The following is a 6,746-nucleotide window of genomic DNA, read 5'->3' as shown; positions in this document are numbered from 1 at the left end:
TGATCATATGTATATATGGTCAGTCTGTAAGGCATTATCCTGATCGATTTGGAAATGTCACTGTCCCTTGCCTCTGCCATTCATGAGTGGCCTTTAAAATCTTTAAATCTGTTGGTAATGCTATGGGAATTCACTTCTCATGAATAATAAGCATTGTAAATCAAATACCATTAGATCCCGTGTCTTGCTATGGGCAAGACAATCTGAAACAAACAAACAACATGATCAGTTTTTTGCAAATTCAGAAGAAGTCATGGCTGTATCATGGTGCTTTTTAGTAGTTCTATATCGTAAAGTGAGTTTAAGAATCTGGGAAAATTACGGAACACAAAATGGAACTCGGACAAACCAATACTAGTTTGATATATCATCTTTGAATTCGAGTTGTAATTCCATCAAAAGATTTTCCACATGTAGCTCTGTAGCAAAGCCAATCGAGAGAAAATTGAGAATACTTATTGATTTGAATATATATATATATATATATATATATATATATATATTATATATATATATATTTATTTATATTACATCTTTATATATATATATATATATATATATATATATATATATTGTGTATATATATACAGTATATATATATATATATATATATATATATATATATATATATATAATATATATATATATTTATTATATCCATATGTATATATAAGTATGTATATATATGCATATATATGTATGTACACACACACACACACATATATATATATATATATATATATACATATATAATTTCCAAGAAGTTTTGTTGCCTTGGTTATATGTACGTGCATAATTCTGTCTCGAGCTGGTAGAATGTTGAAACTCTCTCTCTCTCTCTCTCTCTCTCTCTCTCTCTCTCTCTCTCTCTCTCTCTCTCTCTCCTCGAAAGAAGAAGAAAGACTCCTGCATCTTTTCCTCTCTCCCATCAAATATCCAACCGGTAGCGTCACGATGCCTTCTCGACGAGGTGCCATACTCCTGATGAATATTTCACCATTATCTCCATATTTCACTGGTTCAGATCCCCTGGGTTAGACCCGTCCCACTATCCCCTGTCCCCCAACCCCACTGACGCTCTATCCGTAACCCCTCTTCTCCCTACTAGCAGCCAAATTCTGCTACGACCTCCTCCCCCCATCCCTCTGTGTTCCCCCATCTCTCTCCTACACTGTCAAAAAAAAAAAAAAAAACGTAATTTCAATCTGAAATTCTTCGTGAAAATATACTTTTTTCAGCCGTATTTCAGTAAAATACAGGCCACCGTATTTTTTACCATGCTTTGTTATTATCTTTTCCTTGTTGGTGACCGTGATATCTCGCATTTACGTCAACATATCCGTTTTCAAAACGGTAAATACCTTGCAACATTTATTCCAGGATTTTTACCGTTTTTTAACGGCACATTTTTAACAATGTACGTCTTTGCTGAACGTATTCCTTTAACGCATCTCACAATATAAAAAGGAAATGTTACCTTCAAAGGAAAGCTCAAGGAGAAATGTTTATTTCATGTGGCAGGTGATTGGAATGTATCTGATTTGTTAATGTCTTGAGAGTGAAGTTACTTCTGCTTGCTTCTCCAAAGTGATTTTAAGACCGTTTGCAGGTTTTCCTGCTTTAAGAAATACAGATAATTTCTCTGAAACTGCTCTAGGTCTACAATATTGAGTTTGTCGTGATAATTTAGGAATTTGAGTTCACAATATCTCGCTCAGTACTGTAGTCAGTGGAGGTAATCAACCTTGTAAGAATAAAATTTTTATTCGATTGAAGTAAAATCGACAGATGTATTAGAATCATTCACTTTGAGTACTGTTGTTATTTACGTCCGGGTGATATTGGAATTAGATGGTAATTACTACCCGGAGTACCTTGTATTTTTCTACCATTCGTATATGGAATAAATGCTGCTTTAATTTTTCAGTTCACACTCGTTGATTTTAAATGGAGTTAGGTCGTAATAACTATCCCTAGACTTGTATTTTTCTACCATTCGTATATGGAATAAATGCTTCTTTAATTTTTCAGTTCACACTCGTTGATTTTGAAGTGTTCTGTTTCTCTCTAAAAATAAAAAAATCTTAACTTTTGTAGCTTTTGCGGTATTTCTTATGAAGTGGAATTACTAACACAATTTGAATTGCTGGTTACCGGTAATAATTGCTCGAAGTGTTTGTGATGAACTACTCATCTTAATTTCCAATATAGTATAAAGTTTCTATGGAATCGGAGGAACAAATGCTTCCGATAGTGGTTTTTGAGAGGCAAAACTTGCTAAGAGCGATTTTTTTGTTTTGTTTTAGCATAACTAAAAACTGGAGATTGATTGATTCATTTGACGTTTTTTGGCATCCCGACATCATAGTAAACACTGGAGAAAAATAGCCACTTACTGAAGGACTAGAGGACAAACAATGAGGCTAACGGGTAGCTATTGTTCTGAGGTAAACAGCTTTGCTGTAATCTAAAAATATATTTAGTTTCACAAGAAAGTGTTGATATGCAGTAGAATAAGAAAGAAATTGCTATAGTGAAGAACCTTTGACATTTTCTCTCACAAATGTATATCTACATTTCTTGCGAAATAATTTTCTTAATATACATTTGGAATTCGATGTTAGATGATTATGCAATCTGTTTATTATGCAGATCACCACCATGATACATTTGAATTATTCTTTAGGTGTTTCACCATCCAATCTACTTTTAAAATTCAAAATTTCGTTGTTATCCAGGTTTTTTGCCATATCACGGGCTACAACGTCATCAGCAGAACATTATAACTCTTTGACCTCATTTCATTATTAATATTATTATTAATTGCTAAGCTACAATCCTAGTTGGAAAAGCAGGATGCTATAAGCCCAGGGGCCCCAACAGTGAAAATAGCCCAGTGAGGAAAAAACAAGGAAAAATAAAATATTTTAAGAACAGTAACAACATTAAAATAAATATTGCCTATATTCAAACGAAGGAATATGGAAATTGAAAAGTAAGTTAAATTTTTAATTAACATGTATAGGGCCAAAAGATAATTTTATTATTTATAAGTAGTCACTTCTAATCCATAGACTGGTCCCGCTATGCAGCAGCTCAAAGAGAGAGAGAAAGAGAGAGAGAGAGAGAGAGAGAGAGAGAGAGAGAGAGAGAGAGAGAGAGAGAGAGAGAGAGAGAGAGAGATGTAATAAGATCAATTATATGAATCTCCATATATGTAATTAAATGTGAAAAGAAAAATAAGGTTACTTCTGTCAACATTTAGAAAAAAAAACTAGATTATATTAGTCCTTTCTTTATATGACTTTTGAATCGTAGAATTGATATCGATCCAGAGTTAATATAAGACTGCTTTCCCTCGGCAGAGGTTCGCTCAAGTATGATACACTAAATGGCAACACTTATTCTATCGTAAATGTATTTTTTCTCTTAGGATTCTTTTCCATTCTAGCTGTCAATCAGTTTGTCAATTAGAGAGGGGTTCCGTTTGCTTTGGGCGATTACTGCTTGTGCTTGAATATTTTTTTTTTTAAAGATATTCTTTTTGTCTTCTTTTTGATTTGTGAAAACGGAATGGTATATATTTTAGGTGGATATAAAGAACTCGGCATTGTGGAGGGGTAAATGAACTGCGATCAGTTTTGAGAGAGAGAGAGAGAGAGAGAGAGAGAGAGAGAGAGAGAGAGAGAGAGAGATTTTATACAATGTCTAGGACCCTTTTAACTTCCTTTACAATCCACATATATATATATATATATATATATGCTGTAGTATATTAATTTTCCCTCTCCAGCTCAGCTGTAGCCCACTACCGTCAACTGACCATCAACGCATTATTTACCACGAGAATACACGTGTCTACTTCTTTTTTTTTCGCCTTTTCCTATCTGTAACCTTTCACTTACAAGGCACGTGTGTCAAGTACATGAGAGAGAGAGAGAGAGAGAGAGAGAGAGAGAGAGAGAGACCCTGGAAAAAAGGTGATAAAGTAACTGTTCTGGTTATCAATTGCCTGATTATTGCATTCAAGGATTAACATTGAGTATAATGATTCAGAATATTTATCTTATTCTATGAAGAAATCGCTGACATGTTGATTAATTGAACCTGTTGAAACGTCAAAGAAAATGGAACTTTTTTTGTTAGACATTTCTTTTATAGAAAGTTTTATCTTTTTCTGTAAGTATCATAAAAAGATAAAATTTAAGTGGAAGATTTTCTTCATATATCATTTAATTCGTTTTTATTGTTATGGCTACAAACAGTCTGACAGTGTAGTATCTTAAAAACAACTAGAGGGGCACTCGGTAGAGCGCAGACCTCCACCGCGGCAGCTTATTTCTTGACTTTTGCTCGACCTTGACCTTTGACCTCAACATGTAATAATTGGTGTAGATTTTCATACATTCAAATATGAAACAAGATTGAAGTCTCTGTGACAACACTATCCAAACGTATGGCTGAATACGTGAATTGGACATTTTACTTGCCCGTGACCTTGACCTTCCAAAAATTAGTCTTTTCCAGCTTTTTACATAACAGCTAATCCCTGCAAGTTTCATTACTCTACAATTACATTTTTGGCCAGGAAGCTGTTCACAAACAGACACAAACAAACAGACACACAAAAAGAGGGTAAAACATAACCTCCTTCCAACTTCGTTGGCGGAGGTAATAAAGAAAAAGTAGGGCCATAATTATTCTTTAAATTGCTCGCATGCCTTCAGTCAAACTTGTTGATACTTGGATACCTTTCGAAATAAAGCCAAGGAGTTTTAGACCATATGCTCAGATGAGCTTAAGTGGATATTTAAAAGCTCCTTTTCATAGATAGTACATTCTATTCCTGACCAGATGGACGATTTAGAAATAGGAAAACAACACTTTCGTTAGAAAATTTTGTTGTGGTGTTGCTGGTTTCCTTTTTGGCTTCTTAAATAAACCACCATCTAAATTTACTGCTAATATATATAAAGTCTACTTTAGGGTTTTCTCCTTTGCTGTAAGTTCAATTTATTCTATGTTTAGTAAATCTGACATCCAATAGGAGTGTATTAGTGAATTAATGGTATGGAGATTTAACGATTTCTCTCTCTCTCTCTCTCTCTCTCTCTCTCTCTCTCTCTCTCTAGGAGATATTATGATAGGAAACATCGTACGTGAAATTTCTCGGAAAAATTATCGACACATACCGACGCTCATAACCACGCATTTGCGATATGATGATCCCCACATTAATACCCCTAACCTTCTCTCTCTCTCTCTCTCTCTCTCTCTCTCTCTCTCTCAAAGGTATTCAGATAGGAAACATCGTCCGTAAAAATTCTCGGAAAAATTATCGACATATATCGACGCTTATATCCACTCATTTGCGATATGAAGATCCCATATTGATACTCCTCTCTCTCTCTCTCTCTCTCTCTCTCTCTCTCTCTCTCCGGAAAAAATATCGACACATACCAACTCATTTGTGATATGATGATCGCCATATTAACACCTCTCTCTCTCTCTCTCTCTCTCTCTCTCTCTCTCTCCAATAGGTATTCTTGAAATTTCTCGGAAAAAATTGTCAACACATACCGACGCTTATAACCACGCATTTGAGATATGAATTAAACCCCCTCACCCTCCCTCCCCCCCTGGCTAAAGCAGCCTACTTTATGGGGACATATAAGATAGGGGACAACAGCAACGAAGCTTCTCTTATTTGAGATCGGGCGATGGCACCTAGACCCGTTAATTACCCATCGTCGGGTCTTGTCTACTTATCCGTCTCGGTCCGGTCGACGCCGCCTCTTAGCAATATTGATGAGGAGGCGACCGAAGGTGCATCCTACCTATCATTATTGAAGTGTCGGCCCAGAGGTTTTGGGGAAGGATTTACGGAGGGCAGGGGCTGGAGGTGGTGCGGTTTAGGAGATGGATAAAAAATAAAAAAGGATCACTTGGTTTTTTTTTTTAAGGGGGCGTTGGGGAGGGAGGAAACTCGATATTAGTGATGGTTTTTGTAATGAAATGTTATAATGATTATAAGGAGCTTTGATTTAGTAAAGAGAAAGAGATTTACGGAGAGCAGAGGGGGTGGGGGGGGGTGGAGGTATGGTTTAGATGGACAAAAAAAAAATTCTTGATGTTTTTGGGAGGAAACTTGATACTAGTGTTGATATTTGTAATGAATTTTTTTTTAATTTCTATAAGGATCTTTGATCTAGTCAATATAAAGATTTACGGAGAACGGGAATAAGTGGTACACTTTAGGAGATTGATTAAAAGGAAAAAGATCGCTTCATGTTTTGGGGAGGAAACTCGATACTGGGGTTGATTTTTTGGAATGAAATTGTTATAATGATTATTATAAAGAGCTTTGATTTAGTAAAAAGGAAGAATTGCGGAGAGCTGGGTGAGAGGGTACGGTTTAGGAGTTGGATAAAAAAAAAAAAAAAAAAAAATCGCTTCATGTTTTGGGGAGGAAACTCGATACTTTTTTTTTTTTTTTTTTTTTTTTTTTTAATGAAATGATGTTTTAATGATTAAAAGGAGCTTTGATATAGTGAAGAGAAATATTTACGGGGATGGGGGCGAGGAGGTACTGTTTAGGAGATGGATATAGAATAAAAAGGTTTCTTGATATTTTTTTGGGAGGAAACTCGATACTGGTGTTGATTTTTGTAGTGAAATGATGTTATAATGATTATAAGGATCTTTGATTTAGTATATCGAAATGGTGTTATGATGATTATAAGGAT

This window comes from Palaemon carinicauda, chromosome 4, assembly GCF_036898095.1.
Source record: "Palaemon carinicauda isolate YSFRI2023 chromosome 4, ASM3689809v2, whole genome shotgun sequence".
In the NCBI taxonomy this organism is placed as follows: domain Eukaryota; kingdom Metazoa; phylum Arthropoda; class Malacostraca; order Decapoda; family Palaemonidae; genus Palaemon; species Palaemon carinicauda.
The sequence above is the reverse complement of the archived record's forward strand: the minus strand, read 5'-3'. Positions refer to the sequence as shown.